The 16,258-nt window shown below is 48.9% G+C and overlaps 1 protein-coding gene across 1 annotated transcript in view; it reads left to right on the plus strand.

The window, feature by feature from the left end:
• Positions 1-16,258, plus strand: part of SLC16A10 (solute carrier family 16 member 10) — a 149,890-nt gene that overhangs the window by 122,244 nt on the left and 11,388 nt on the right. The gene's annotated exons all lie outside the window — the stretch shown is intronic.

The raw sequence follows: 16,258 nt of genomic DNA on the forward strand, positions 1-16,258 counted from the left end.
CAGAGATTTCCAGCGGTTTGGGAGACCTATCTACATAAGATTTCACCAACCGCACATAGCCAGATTCTGAACAAGTTGTTACTGGGGCAGTGAAGAATAATTAAGAAAGGCAGGAGTCAGGCACAGCACCTGGGAGGGGGGGGGGGGGGGGGGGTAGGGAAATTACTGTTGGGAATGAGTACATTTTTTTCTGTTTTAAGCAGGTAGGAGTCGTAAGAGTGGTGGCCCCATCTGCAGTACATATTTTCATGCTACAGTTTCTGTTCCTTTGGTATATTTGACATCGGGAGGGGACCAGAGGGGTTCAGTTTGTATTGGTTATTGATATTTGTTGAAGCTCATTAAACAGATGTGAACATAAAAACTGGAGGGGAGGGCAAAATGTTTGGGTGGGGGTGGGAGAAAATTGTTAAAGCTTTGATGGAATTTATTACCTCGTTCTTATGTTTTGATATTCAATTTGTTGTGTATTGAACTTGTTGACTGTGTTTTAACCTGCTGGATCATCAATAAAATTGTTGAAACATAAACAGAAAAATAAGAGTTAAGATTTAAAAGTAGGCTCAAAAAAGGTGGGCTTTTAACCTGGATTTGAATAAGAACAGAGAGGGAGCATAATGTATCCACTCAGGAAGTTTGTCTAGGCATAGAGGTGCAGCAAGGTGGAACCTGGAGTGATAGGAGCAACTTCTCAAGAAATTCATCCACTGGGTGAGTAAAGTGAGAGGTAATGAGGAGTTGTAAAATGAATGCACTGTATGTGGAAAAGGGTAGGGCACCAATTAAGTGACTTGAAAGAGGGGTTGTGTCACCATAAAGACACTGGCTAAAGATAAATGTGCAGCAGAAGTTTTAAACGGTTCAGTGGAAGATCTGTTAAAAACAGGTTGCAGTAGTCTAAGCTAAAGATAAATGTAAGAGTTTTTCAGAAAGGCAGGGACAAACTTTGATATAGAGAAAGAAGTCAGGTTTTTTTTTTTAAATATCTTTATTTATAATTTTCCAAATTAACAATCACATAACATGACTGCAATCACAGTAATTGAATTACAACATAAAGGAAAAACTAAATCTAGGAGATAACCTCCTGAGGTAAACACTTCCATTTAGTTAGTCCACAATAAAATAAAGTAAAGTGGGGCAAGACACAATGAAAAAAAAAAATAAAAATAGGAAATACTTTAACATTAGAGCAGGAGAACTACTAAACCCACAATCAAATTTAACAGCATTAGCCTACAGGATTGTTCTGGTTATATCGGTTCTCTTCTTCCTTTTCTTCGGGTCAGTAAACATGTAATTAACAGAGTCAAAGGAAAGAAAGCATCTGCAGGGAAATTTCAATAGGAAAGTTCCTTTCAAAGTAAGAGTCTTCTGCTTTAAACCCAGAAACTCCTATCTTCGTTTCAAAGTCTCTCTATTTAAATCTGGAAATATTTGTATACTGGCTCCGAGGAACAGTGCTTTCATATGTTTGAAATATAAACGAAATATATTATATCTGTCTGTTTCAAACACAAATGATACCAGAAGAGTAGTACGCTCAGTTATTACTTCAAGGGAACTTTCAAGAAATTCCGTTAAATTCAGTCCCAGTTGAGATTGTGTTAAAAGTTCCTTTTCCTGTAATGTATTGAGCTCTGGTAATTGGAGGATATGCTTCTTTCGGGATAGCCAAAATTTCACTGAAGTATTTCTTTAGCATATCAATAGCTGACAAGATAGGAGATTTTGGGAAATAAAGCAATCTTAAGTTTAATTTTCTAGCTTTATTATCCAGGTATTCTAATTTCCTGTTCACAATCTCTCTTTCCATATCATCAAGCTGATCAATCCATAGACTGGTGGGTTGTGTCCATCTACCAGCAGGTGGAGATAGAGAGCAAACTTTTGCCTCCCTATATGTGGTCATGTGCTGCCGGAAACTCCTCAGTATGTTCTCTATCTCAGCAGGTGGTGGTCACACACAGCAGCAGCTCTGGCTAGGCCTCCAAGCCTAATCCTTAGGTTTTGTTGAGGCCTGGGGTTGAGGGCTCTTTTGAGCAAGTGCAAACCTGGTGGTGCCAGGTCCCTCCTTTTCTCCCCCCTCCCGCTGGCTCCGTTAAAAAAAAAAAAAAAAAAAAAAAATTTTAAACGTCCTTAAAGGCGTTTATTTCGACGTTTATTTAAACGTTCATTGCAGCTACTCACTGGGACACCAGTTCGTTACAGCTCGGAGCGGCAAGCAGGTAATTTTACCTTTTTATAGCGGGCAGGGGGTTCCCCGATACTTCTCCTCGTGGCATATGGCGTCGGAGGGCGAGGGCGCAAAGGGTCGCTCCCCGGATCGCTGGAGCGCTTCTAGAGGGGATGCGGGGGTTTTACAGCCTGATTCGCCCTTGATGGGTGACAGTTTAGTGACCAATGAATGTCCCAGTCCTTCCTCCGGCGTAGCGGTTTTTCCCGCCATAAACGCCCGTCCCCCGCTCCTCGCCTCCGCCATCTTGGCCGGCCACGCGGCTCGGACGGCTTCTTCGTGGGCCGCCCTTGAGGTTGGAGACATTAATGCCATGAACGCCCTTATTTTGGGCGACGGCACAAAAGCGGCTAAAGTTAAGCGCCGTTCTTCCCGCGCGGCTCCTTCACGGAGTGTCGCGCCGGACGCCATTTTGGATGAGCAGCATGTCTCTCCCCCGCTCTTGCGAGCGCCGGTTGAGGGTGCGTCTAGGGCTGTTGCCCAGGCTGCGGAAGTGCACAGTCTGGGGGGTTTCCCCCCGAGTTTGTTTTGCTGCTGCATCAGGCTTTCCTCATGCAAAACGCTGCCCCTGCTCCCTCGTCTGGTAAAGAGGTTGAGGTTCCCAGAGGTAACGCCCTCGGGTTGATTCCCAGGCCTTGGAGGACTTTGTCTCCTCCGATGTAGATGAGGGCAGCGTGTCTGAGGTCTCCCAACGGTCCTTTGCGGATTCCTTGGAGGAGATAGATCCCCGCTCGGATGGAGCGGATGACCCCTCTGCAGCGCGGCTTTTTAGCCCAGAGGATTTGCCCAACCTGTTGTTACAGGCCATGGACACTTTGAAGATTTCCTCTGCGGAGGACGTCTCTCCCTCAGCCCCTGTTGGCTCTGCCATTATGCTGGGGACGAAGCGCCCGCCTAGAACCTTCCACGTGCATGATGCCATGCACACCTTAATTTCGGCTCAATGGGATGTCCCTGAAGCGAGCCTTAAAGTGGCTAGGGCTATGTCCCGCCTCTGTCCTTTGGCTGTGAGTGAACGTGAGGCCTATCTGTGGCCTACCGTGGATTCTTTAATCACTGCGGTGACTAAGAAAACGGCGTTGCCGGTGGAAGGTGGCACGGCCCTAAAGGACGCCCAAGACAGAAGATTGGAGGCGGCCTTAAGGTCGTCCTTTGAGGCGGCTGCTTTAGGTTTGCAGGCCTCAGTTTGCGGCTCCTATGTGGCCAGGGCGTGCCTGACTATGGTGCAGCGGGCTTCCCCCTCGGATCATTCCTTGAGGGCTGATTGGCCGGCCCTGGAATCGGGCTTAGCCTATTTGGCAGACTTGCTGTATGATGTCTTGAGGGCCTCAGCTAAAGGCATGGCTCAGACAATCTCTGCGCGGCGGTGGCTTTGGCTGAAACATTGGTCTGCTGACCACGCCTCTAAATCCCGCCTGGCTAGATTGCCTTTTAAAGGCAAGCTGCTCTTTGGGGTCGAGCTGGACAAAATCGTGACCGATCTCGGCACGTCTAAGGGCAAGAAATTACCAGAGGTCAGGGCTCGGGCTAGTACTCGTCCCGGTACCTTCAGAGGACGGTTGCAGGAAGCCCGTCGGTCCCGCCCGGGCAAGTCGGGCTCCTCTGCCCCTTCTTCCTTCAAGAGGAATTTCTCCCCCAAGCAGCATTCCTTTCGCAGAGACCGCCGTCCCGGAGGTGCTCCCTCCGGTCCTCCCCCAGGGTCTCGTACCCAATGACGGGGCCTTGGTCCACGCCCCAGTGCAGATTGGAGGACGGCTGTCCTCGTTTCTGGGCGAGTGGACCACAATAACTTCAGACGCGTGGGTGCTGGAAGTCATCAGAGACGGCTACAAGCTAGAGTTCTGCCGACCCTTAAAAGACGGGTTCGTACTCTCTCCCTGCAAGTCTCCGGTCAAAGCTGTGGCAGTGCAGCAGACCTTGGACAATCTGATCCGCCTGGGCGCAGTCGTTCCGGTGCCAGAAAGTCAGCTTGGCAAGGGACGTTACTCCATTTACTTTGTGGTACCAAAGAAAGGAGGTTCTGTCCGGCCTATCCTCGACCTCAAGGGGTCAATCGGGCCTTGAAAGTGCGGCACTTTCGCATGGAGACTCTCCGCTCTGTTATAGCGGCAGTGAAGGCAGGAGAGTTCCTGGCATCCTTGGACATCAAGGAAGCGTACCTGCATATTCCCATCTGGCCTCCTCATCAACGCTTTCTGCGTTTTGCAGTCCTGGGACGACACTTCCAGTTCAGAGCCCTCCCATTTGGGTTGGCTACTGCTCCGCGGACCTTTTCCAAAGTAATGGTGGTCATCGCGGCCTTCCTACGAAAGGAAGGGGTAGAAGTCCATCCTTATCTGGACGACTGGTTGATCCGAGCCCCCTCTTATGCAGAGTGCGGCAAAGCTGTGAACCGGGTAGTTGCTCTTTTGAGCTCCCTGGGATGGATCATCAACTGGGAGAAGAGCCAGCTGCGCCCGACTCAGTCCCTGGAGTACCTGGGAGTTCGATTCGACACCCAAGTGGGCAGAGTGTTCCTGCCAGACAATCGGATTGTCAAACTTCAGGCTCAAGTGGACCAGTTCCTAGTAGCCTCTCCTCCTCGGGCTTGGGACTATGTGCAGCTGTTGGGCTCTATGACGGCCACGATGGAAGTAGTGCCCTGGGCCAGGGCTCATATGAGACCACTTCAACAATCTTTGCTGCGGCGCTGGACTCCGATGTCGGAGGATTATGCTGTGCGCCTTCCCTTGGACCCAGCAGTGCGCAAGGCGCTGAGCTGGTGGATGCAGACAGACAAGTTGTCTGCGGGAATGCCTCTGGTGACCCCAGAGTGGATTCTCGTCACGACGGACGCCTCTTTGTCGGGCTGGGGAGCCCACTGCTTGGGAAGGACAGCGCAGGGGCTCTGGTCTCCTGCAGAGGCAAAGTGGTCTATCAACCTCCTGGAACTCAGAGCCATTCGGTTGGCGCTTTTGGAGTTCATCCCGGTACTGGTGTTGAAGCCTGTATGGGTCCTGTCAGACAATGCCACGGCTGTGGCCTATGTCAACCGCCAGGGAGGTACCAAGAGCGCCCCTCTAGCCAAGGAGGCTATGAATCTTTGCCAGTGGGCGGAAGCGAACCTGGAGCAGCTTTCAGCGGCCCACATTGCCGGAGTCATGAATGTCAAGGCGGTCTTTCTCAGTCGCCATACCTTGGAGCCCGGAGAGTGGCAACTATCTGCTCAGACGTTCTTGGACATCACGAAGCGCTGGGGCCAGCCGAGCCTAGATCTGATGGCGTCATCGGCCAATTGCCAAGTGCCGCGCTTTTTCAGCAGAGGACGGGACCCTCGATCCCTGGGAATAGATGCTCTTCTCCAACAGTGGCCGACACAAGAGCTCCTCTATGTGTTCCCGCCCTGGCCCATGTTGGGCAGGGTGCTAGACCGGGTGGCAAAGCATCCCGGCAGGGTAATCCTGGTGGGTCCGGATTGGCCCCGGCGTCCCTGGTATGCGGACTTGATCAGGCTCTCAGTCGACGATCCTCTGCGGCTGCCAGTGGAGCAGGGCCTGTTACATCAGGGTCCCGTGGTGATGGAGGATCCCTCCCCCTTTGGTCTTACGGCCTGGCTATTGAGCGGCAGCGTCTGAGGAAGAAGGGCTTCTCAGACAAGGTCATCGCCACTATGCTAAGAGCGAGGAAGCGCTCTACTTCTACTGCTTACGCCAGGGTTTGGCGTATCTTTGCAGCGTGGTGTGAAGCAGGCTCACTTTCTCCCTTCACTGCTCCAATTTCTTCAGTGTTGGCGTTCCTGCAAGAAGGTCTGGAGAAAGGCCTGTCGCTCAGTTCCCATCAAATCCAGGTAGCGGCTCTGGCTTGCTTCAGGGGCCGCCTGAAGGGTGCTTCCCTGGCTTCGCAGCCAGATGTGGTGCGCTTTCTCAAGGGAGTTAATCACCTGCGCCCTCCTCTGCACTCAGTGGTGCCTGCGTGGAATCTCAACCTGGTGCTAAGAGCATTGCAGAAGCCGCCTTTTGAACCCTTGTCAAGGGCATCTCTGAAAGGCCTGACGTGGAAAGCAGTCTTTTTGGTGGCTATCACTTCAGCCAGAAGAGTTTCCGAGCTCCAGGCGCTCTCATGTCGAGAGCCTTTTCTGCAGTTCACTGAGGCAGGAGTGACTATTCGCACAGTGCCTTCCTTTCTGCCCAAGATTGTTTCTCGCTTCCATGTGAATCAGCAGCTCTGTCTCCCTTCCTTTCGTAGGGAGGACTACCCAGAGGAGTACTCTGCTCTTAAATATCTGGATGTGAGGCGAGTCATCATCAGATACTTGGAAGTGACCAATGATTTCCGGAAATCGGATCATCTGTTTGTCCTGTTTGCAGGTCCTCGTAAGGGTCTGCAGGCTGCTAAGCCTACAGTGGCAAGATGGGTCAAGGAAGCCATTGCAGCGGCTTATGTGGCCGCAAGGAAGGTGCCGCCTATCCAGCTGAAGGCTCACTCCACGAGAGCTCAGGCGGCCTCGATGGCAGAGGCCGGATCCGTCTCCTTGGAAGAGATATGCAAGGCGGCAACTTGGGCTTCGGCTCATACATTCTACAAGCATTACCGTTTGACGGTGGCTGCACGGGCGGAGGCCCGGTTTGGAGCTTCAGTGTTGAGGTCAGGGATTTCAATGTCCCGCCCTGGGTGAGTACTGCTTCGGTACATCCCACCAGTCTATGGATTGATCAGCTTGATGATATGGAAGGTAAAATTATGTATAATCATACCTGATAATTTTCTTTCCATTAATCATAGCTGATCAATCCATAGCCCCTCCCAGATATCTGTACTGTTTTTATTCTGGTTGCATTTCAGGTTCAAGTTTAGTCTTCAGTTACTTCAGAAAGACTTCGTGTTCAAGTTTTTTCACTTGGATTCTTCAAGAGTTGAGACGAGTTTGTGTTACAGTGAGCTGCTGCATTCCTCTCCCCCCCCGTTTTACGGGGCTGGATTGAGACATAAATTCTGCCGGCACTCCCTCCCGCTTCGTGCGGCTGTAGGGCAGCTTTGTACCCCTCCCGCTTCGGCGGTGTTAGGGTCAGTCAGCTCCTCCCGCGGTTGCGGTTGCAGGATAAGCCAGATCCCCCCGCATCGGCGGGTGTGGTGTCCCTCCCCCGCTCCGCGGGGATGAGCTGGACAGATTCCCCTCCCCCACTTGTGTGGGGATGAGCTGGGTTAATTCCCCTCCCCCGTTTCGGCGGTGGTGAGCTGGGCAGAGTGTCCCTTCGTGGGTGTAATTCTCTAAGTGCTGAGTCCTGCGGATGGAGCTTTGATATCGACATACTGAGGAGTTTCCGGCAGCACATGACCACATATAGGGAGGCAAAAGTTTGCTCTCTATCTCCACCTGCTGGTAGATGGACACAACCCACCAGTCTATGGATTGATCAGCTATGATTAATGGAAAGAAAATTATCAGGTATGATTATACATAATTTTACCTTCTTTCGTGACTGCCCCTGCAAAAGTTTGCAAAGTTTTTATCTCGCCTTCTAGCTTCAGAAGTCTTTCCTCCTGTTTTTGAACAGTCTCAGATAAAGGTGTATAGATATTTTTCAAACTAGTCGTTTCTTCTGTAAACGGTTTGGTTACCTGGAGAAGAGAGCCGGTCAGCTCCTGAATCCCATAGGGTGTCCAATGTCACCACGTTCGGTTTTTCACTTCTCGTCCAACTCGAGATGGTAGGCCCCAGGCATAGGCGGTCGGTGGCCCAACTGTGTGGGGAGGCAAAGGGGGTGGAATTCATTGCCGGAGAACGTGGTACGGGCGGTTAGCTTGACGGAGTTTAAAAAGGGGTTAGATAGATTCCTAAAGGACAAGTCCATAGACCGCTATTAAATGGACTGGAAAAATTCCTCATTTTTAGGTATAACTTGTCTGGAATGTTTTTACGTTTGGGGAGCGTGCCAGGTGCCCTTGACCTGGATTGGCCACTGTCGGTGACAGGATGCTGGGCTAGATGGACCTTTGGTCTTTCCCAGTATGGCACTACTTATGTACTTATGTACTTAGGGGTGGGGCCAGGGGCGGGGCTTACATCCATAATTGTCCGACAACACAGAAAAAAATTAAGTAAAAAATAAGTCACAATTAATACCTTTTATTACATTTAGATATTAAATATGTATCATATGTCAAAGAATAAAGTGGTTGCTCAAAGCATGTACTAACCACAATTGCTCAACTGTAAAACACTATGCACAAATTTATGCAAAAAACACACTCAGAACCTTACTATACCATAACACTGGGCAGACCCTAATAAACCAATATACCACCCATACGGAAAATGCAGACCGTCAACAATATGAAACAAGGGATCATAATATCACAATTCTCATGTAGAGCCACAAAACACCCTTTTAGGGTGGATAGTGTTCACAAAGAGCTCCTTTTATGAACGACTATATGTAGATCCTTCAAGAGGTAGTGTGTCATGATTTAGGCTCTAAAACCCTTTCTGATGTTTTGGTGCCACCTCAGTAAGGCCAATACACAATCTCTCCACTGCAAAACACTATACACAAACTTGTGCAAAAACACACTCATAACCTTAGCAAACCATAACAGCACTAATTCCAAGGACAGGACGAGCTACAACCTTATGCATGGAAAGGCAGCACTGTAATTACACTGGGCTCTAAAACACCAGTACACAACCTAGTGAAACAAAAAAAACAAACCCAAAATGGGCTGTAAATACTACACACTAGTAGAATACTGCACCTTGATTACACATGAAAACCACATAACACAACAGATATGAAGGCAAAACTGAAAAGTTACCTCAAGAAGTCAGACTCAGCATGGAGCAATACTAGAAAAATTGAAACTTACATGCAAAATATCACAGATGCACATTTCCAAAAGCTGACATATTCCAGTTAATAAATTCTGAATAAAATACTTTTTTCTACCTTTGTTGTCTGATCATTTAGTTTTTCTATTCGCTTTGGCCCCAGTGTCTTCTGTTTTATGCAGTGTCTTCTTTCCATTTGATATTTTTTCTCTCAACTTGTCCACCATCCTCCTGTGTCCTTATGCGTCCTGTCTACCATCTGTAGCCCTGTCCCTATCCTTCAGTGTTCCGATCCAGCTCTTAAAATCAACAGTTTCCCTCCATCCATATCCAGCATTTCTCCTCACTCCCCTCCATCCATGTGCATATACTTCCCTCCCCTCCATCCATGTCCAGTACCTTCCCTCTTTCTCTCCTACCATTCCATCCATTGTCATCCCTCTTTCTCTCTCCATCCTTCCACCCATTATCCTCTCCCAATCCTTCCGTCGATTCTCTTCCTCTATCTCCCCTTCCTTCTAGACAGTTCTCTCTCTTGACCCTTTTCCATTCAGCATGTCCTCTCTCACCCCATCCTTCCAGTGTCTTTCCTCTTTCCCTCCCTACCAGTTTCTTCCCTCCTTCCAGCATTTTTCCTCTTTCTCCCTCCTTTCATCCAGACAGCATTTCTCAGTCTGACAGCTAGGGTCTCCCCAGCAGCTTCTCTCTCTCTCTCCTGCCCATGTCCCCTCTTTCTCTCCCCATCTCTTTTGGCTCTCCCCTGCTTTTTTCCATGTCCCTGGCTCTCCCCTGCTCTTTTCCATGGCCCCTCTTTCTCTCTCCATCTCTTTCTGGCTCTCCCCTGCTTTTTTCCATGTCCCTGGCTCTCCTCTGCTCTTTTCCATGGCCCCTCTTTCTCTCCCCATCTCTTTCTGGCTCTCCCCTGTTCTTTTCCATGGCCCCTCTTTCTCTCCCCATCTCTTTCTGGCTCTCCCCTGCTTTTTTCCATGTCCCTGGCTCTCCTCTGCTCTTTTCCATGTCCCCTCTTTCTTTCCCTATCGCTCTCTGGCTCTCCCCTGCTCTCCTTCTCTTTCCTCCTACCGTTTCCACACGTTCTCTTCTCTCCCTCCGGCCTGGGCTTCTTTACAGCAGCGCTGACAGAAGAAGAAAAAGAAGCGCGGGGCTGCAGCAGCGTTCAGACATGCACTGTCGGCTCTGCCAGTCCTCTGCCCCCGGAACGGGAAATTGACGTCATGGGGCAGAGACCGGCAGAGCCGACAGCGCATGTCTGAACGCTGCTGCGGCCCTGCGCTTCTTTTTCGTCTTATGTTATTCTGGCTCCGAGAGAAGCGGCTGCCGCTGCGCTGCTCAATAGAAGTGGCGGCAGCAGAAGATATAGTCGTTGGGAGTCTCGGGGTACATTTGGAGAGGGAGGCAGGTGGGGCCGCCGCGAAGCTCATGGCTGGGCTGGGGAGGCTTAGCCTCCCCAAGCCTCTTATACGGGGTGCCTATGGCCCCAGGTTTGAAAGAGACAGGAATCCCCATCCTTTACTCGATGTTAACTCTGGGGTAGAAGTAGCAGGGGGGCCTCCTCCAGGCATCAAAGAACTATTCACCACTTCGGGTTGTTCTTTTGTCTGCTCCACTGCTTGTAAAAACCTGCCACCCGGTCTGGGAGGTGTGCTCAAGGGAGAGCTCAAAGAGACTATGCTGTGGGCTTCTCTCTCCGATAAGGGAAGGGAGTGACCGTTCACAGCGGACGTCGGCGTTCCCGGTACCTGAGCTGCAAACATCGTCAATGTAGTCTGGCAAAGTACGGGGTTCCCTCCAGGGGTTAAGGAGGCCTGCCCCCTGGGTTTTCCTTTTCTTTTTCCCATGTAAACAGGGAAAGAAAAGACCGCTTCTGCTGACAATTTACAATAGTTCAAGAGCTCAGGTATTTGCTTCTGCTCAAGACGCCATCTTGCCCCAGAAGTCAGGTTTTAGTGGCCTGTTGGGATATGTTTGGAGAAAGAGGGGAGTCAAAGATGACTCCAAGGTTGAGAAAACAGGAGGATGACAGTGTTATCCACAGGAACATAGAAAAAGGGTAGAGAAGAGGTCAATTTAAAGATAAGAAGCGCTGTCTTGGCAATATTAAATTTTTGATGATGGTGGGATGTCCAGTCAGCACTGTCAGATAAGTAGATAAGAGTTGAGCTTCAATTCCTGGTGAAATTTCTGGTGTAAGGAGTTAGGTCTGGGAGTCACCAGCATAAAGACGGTACTGAAAGCCATGAGAGGAGATCAGAGCACCAAGGGAATGAATAGAGAGAGATGAGAAGTCCTAAGACAGAGCTCTGAGGTACATGAATTTGATGGTGATGCTGAAGGTTCCGGCACCCCGATCCAACCGGGGCCTTTGCTGCAGGTGCCTAGCGCTTCCACTAGCTGCCTTCCAGGTGCTGGGAGGACTTTCAGCCCATCTGCATATCCTCACAGCCTTCTTTGGGGTGACTCCCAGGTCCACTCTGATGCACCCAGGGCCTTCGCTCCAGGTGCCTAGCGCTTCCACCAGCTGTCTTCTAGGTGCTGTGGAGGACTTGCAGCCCATCTACATATCCTCATAGCCTTCTCCAGGGTGACTCCCAGGTGCACTCCGATCCACTCAGGGCCTTCGCTCCAGGTGCTGCACACCAAAACATTTTCTCTATACACTTTGTGTTTTCTCTCTCTTTCTTATGGCTCCAGTACAGTTTCTCTTCTTGATACTGTCCCATCCCAATCTTTCTCTATCTGAAACCACTGTATACCACAGGAACATTTGCCCACCTTCTGCTTTAATTATCTCGCCATCCCTTTTGTCTTCTCCCCTCTCAGCTCTCAATCTTCAACATTTCCTTCCCTTCATTCAACCAACTCCATTCATTGAACCATCTGAGTGCATCTCATCTTTGTCGCTGTTGTCATGCTTCTACTTTTCTCCCTACTCTCTTGCTCCTTCTCCTGATCTCTGCTGGGGATATCAGTCCCAATCTTGGTCCTCCACATCAGCTCTCATCCTATTCATGCAGGTCACACAGTGATGTCTCCAATCTAATTTGTGTTCCTCTCCTCTCCCCTTCTTCTTTGCCTTTCTCATGTGCTCTGTGGAATGCCCACTCTGTCTGCAACAAACTTTCCTACATTCATGACCTCTTTATCTCGTACTCTCCATCTGCTTGTCCTAACTGAGACTTGGCTTTGCCCTGAAGACTCTGCTTCGGTTGTGGCCCTGTGTCATAGAGGTTACCTCTTCTCCCATACTCGCCCAATTGGCTGCGGAGGTGGTGTGGGACTACTACTCTCAGCCTCTTGTAGATTTCAACCTCTTCTTCCATCTCACTCACTGTTTTTCTTCCTTTGAAGTCCACTCCATCAGTCTATTCACTCCTCTGCCTCTCCGAGGAGCAGTCATTTATTGGCCCCCTGAGAAGTCTTTCTTCCTTTCTCTCTGACTTTGACTCCTAGCTTTCCTTCTTCCTTGAGCCTTCATCGTCTTCCCTCTTTATTGGGGATTTTAACGTTCATGCTAATGATCCCTCTGACTCTTCTCAGTTTCTCGCTTTAAGATCCTCTTTCAATCTTCAACTGTGCTCCACTACCCCTACTCACCAGAATGGCCACTGTCTTGATCTTCTCCAACTGCTCACTCTATAGTTTGAGCCTCGGCTCTTCCCCTCTGACTGTCATCGGATGACTTTCACACTTAAACACCCTCCCTCCAGTCCTGTCCAATCTCTACCAATACATTTAGTAATCATCAGGCTATTGACTCTTCTACTCTGTCCTCCAGTGTTTCAAACCTCTTCTCAATCACTGTGTTATCCAAGTCTGTCAATGAGGCTGTCTCTTCTATAATACCAACACTTGCGGCAATCAGAGTAAGGTGAGTGGAGCCAGAAAGGCAGACTGCCACTCTGAGACCAGACTCCACACCTGATCCGCCATCCCCTCGCACATCTGCCCTATACAGCTAGCAGACTGAGTCACTGGGCCAGACCAGGAGGTATGTGGCTGTCAGTACACACAGCCACTGGAGGAGGGGGAATGGAGCTAGGAGTGCCAAGCATTGCTCTTTACCCAAATACCCAATCCGAACAGCTGCCCATGAACGACAGCAGCCCCAGAGCTGAGCTGAGGCATCGAGAGGGAGTTGGGGAGGAGCCGCAGAAGGAAGGAGAGGTCGAGCTCTTCGCAGCCACTTAGCCTGCGCTGTGCACCACTGTCCATCAGTGGCTGTGAGTGAGCACGCCAAGGCCTCCGTGTACACCACTGTCCATCAGTGGCTGTGAGTGAGCATGGCAAGGCCTCCGTGTACTCAGTGAGGCCCACCGGCAGCTTGGACAAAGACTAATTTCCCTCCCACCTTCACCCAGGACAAGGTCATGGCCAGCGGTGCAGGAGGGGTAGCAGGCCCCCTTTTTTGGCAAGGACACACATACGAGAAAGAAGCATGTTTGTACAGCAGTTAAGTCAGCAGACAATTGGCAAGCAATATGAGCCGCGAAGACCGGAACGTTCTGCACAGGAAGGAACAAGAAAGTCTAAATCAAAAAAATCAACAGGGTGAAGAAACCTTTTCGTCCAATTCTCTTCTTTTTGCAGAACCATATAAAGCTGATATGTCCTGTCCTTTGTTCCAGCTAGAGCTCTAGAAGCAGTGCTAAAACCTGGAGAAGGTACTCTTAGATGAAGAGGCCTGGACTCTCTTGTGGTAGAAAGTGGTCAGGCATCTTACTTCCAGGCCTAGGAACTGGGGATAATGGACTGCCTGACTGCTGCAGGGTTGTACTGCATGCCAGTGCACAGCATAAATAAAGATGTTCTGCATAAGATTTACCACCACCTTCTGGCGTCTGTCCGTCAACCAGTTCCTAATCCAGTTCACCACGTCGGGTCCTATCTTCAACCTGTCGTTTATTTAAGAGCCTCCTGTGGGGAACCATGTCAAAAGCTTTGCTGAAATCTAAGTAGATTACGTCTATAGCACGTACATGATTCGATTCTCCGGTCACCCAGTCAAAGAATTCAATGAGATTTGTTTGGCACGATTTACCTTTGGTAAAACCATGTTGTCTCAGATCTTGCAACTTATTGGTTTCCAAGAAATTCACTATCCTTTCCTTCAGCATTGCTTCCATTACTTTTCCAATAACCGAAGTGAGGCTTACCGTCCTGTAGTTTCCAGCTTCTTCCCTATTTATTTATAACATTCGTATCCCACATTTTCCCACCTATTGGCAGGCTCAATATGGCTTACATAGTTCTGTAAATGGTGATACCAGTTCCGGAGAAGAGAAATACATAGGGTAAAGGAGACAGAGTGGATTAGGTTACAGGTAAGGAACAATACAGGTTACAGGTTATGACAATAACTGAAAGGTATTAGGTTAAACTTCGTTTGTGAAAAATTAACTTGAACAATTAGGAAACATCACCACTTTTGTGAAGAGGGACCACATCCGCCATTCTCCAATCCCACGGAACCTCTCCCGTCTCCAAGGATTTAGTAAACAAATCTTTAAGAGGACCTACCAGAACCTCTCTGAGCTCCCTCAATATCCTGGGGTGGATCCCGTCCGGTCCCATGGCTTTGTCCAACTTTAGATTTTGAAGTTGTTCATACACACTCTCTTCCGTGAACAGTGCTATATCCACTCCTTTCTCATATGTACTTTTGCCAGTCAATCGTGGTCCTTCTCCAGGATTTTCTTCAGTGAAACCAGAACAAAAGTATCTATTTAACAAATTTGCTTTTTCTTCATCATTATCTGCATAGCGGTTTGCCGCATCTTTCAGTCTCACAATTCCCTTTTTAGTCTTTCTCCGTTCACTAATATACCTGAAGAAATTTTTGTCACCCCTCCTTACATTTCTAGCCATTTGTTCTTCCGCTTGCGCTTTCGCCAGTCATATCTCTCTCTTGGCTTCTTTCAGTTTCATCCGGTATTCCTCTCCGTGTTTCTGTTTTTGAGTTTTTCTGTATTTCAGGAACGCCAACTCTTTAGCCTTTATTTTCTCGGCCATTTGCTTGGAGAACCATATCGGTTTCCTTTTTCTCTTGCTTTTATTTACTCTCCTTACATAAAAGCTTCTGGCCCTATTTATAGCTTCTTTCAGCCTGGACCACTGTCCTTCCACTTCTCGTTCGTCCTCCTAGCCCATCAGCTCCTTCCTCAGGTATTTCCCCATTTTACTAAAGTCAGCATGCTTGAAATCCAGGACTTTGAGTTTTGAGTGGCTGCCCTCCACTTCAGCTGTCATATCAAACCAAACTGTTTGATGGTCACTGCTTCCTTAGATTGTAAGCTCCTTTGAGCAGGGACTGTCCTTCTTTGTTAGATTGTACAGCGCTGCGTAACCCTGGTAGCGCTTTAGAAATGTTAAATAGTAGTAGTAGTAGTAGTGCTTCCCAGGTGGGCACCCACTCGGACATTTGACACACTTTCCCCATTTGTGAGCACCAGATCCAGTGTCACTCCCTCCCTCATGGGTTCTGTCACAATTTGTCTGTGCAGAGCACTTTGAAAGGCATCCACGATCTTCCTACTTCTTTCCGATTCTGCAGATGGAACCTTCCAATCTACATCCGGCAGATTGAAATCTCCCAGTAACAGCACCTCTCTCTTCTTTCCCAACTTTTGAATATCTGCGATCAGATCTTTATCTAGTTCCTCCAATTGTGTCAGGGGTCTGTAGACAACACCCACGTGGCCAGAGGTTCTATCATCTCATTTTAAGGTGATCCATATCGCTTCTTCTTTCCCCAGGGCCCTGTCATTTCAGTCGCTGCGATATCATTTCTCACATACAGAGCTACTCCTCCACCTTTACGACCATCTCTATCCTTCCTAAATAGATTATAGCCTGGTATGTTTGCATCCCATTCATGGGAACCATTGAGCCACGTCTCCATGATTGCAACAACATCTAAGTCTGCCTCCAACATCAGGGCTTGAAGGTCATGAACTTTATTGCTGAGACTGCGAGCATTTGTGGTCATCGCTTTCCATCTACATTTCCTGGTATGTGTTTCAACATTAGTGATTTGGGGGTGTCTTTTCTCTTTGGGTACCTTCATATCTTTTTGTTCCACCTTCATTGCTTTTTCTTCTGCCTCAGTTCTATTTTCAGGACTATCACAGTGCTGTAATGGAGCAAAAGAATTGTGTTGGGGCAACACTTGTGAGGGCGGATGCTTCTGTGTCACATAATGA

This window comes from Microcaecilia unicolor, chromosome 3 (genome assembly GCF_901765095.1).
Source record: "Microcaecilia unicolor chromosome 3, aMicUni1.1, whole genome shotgun sequence".
NCBI classification, from domain to species: domain Eukaryota; kingdom Metazoa; phylum Chordata; class Amphibia; order Gymnophiona; family Siphonopidae; genus Microcaecilia; species Microcaecilia unicolor.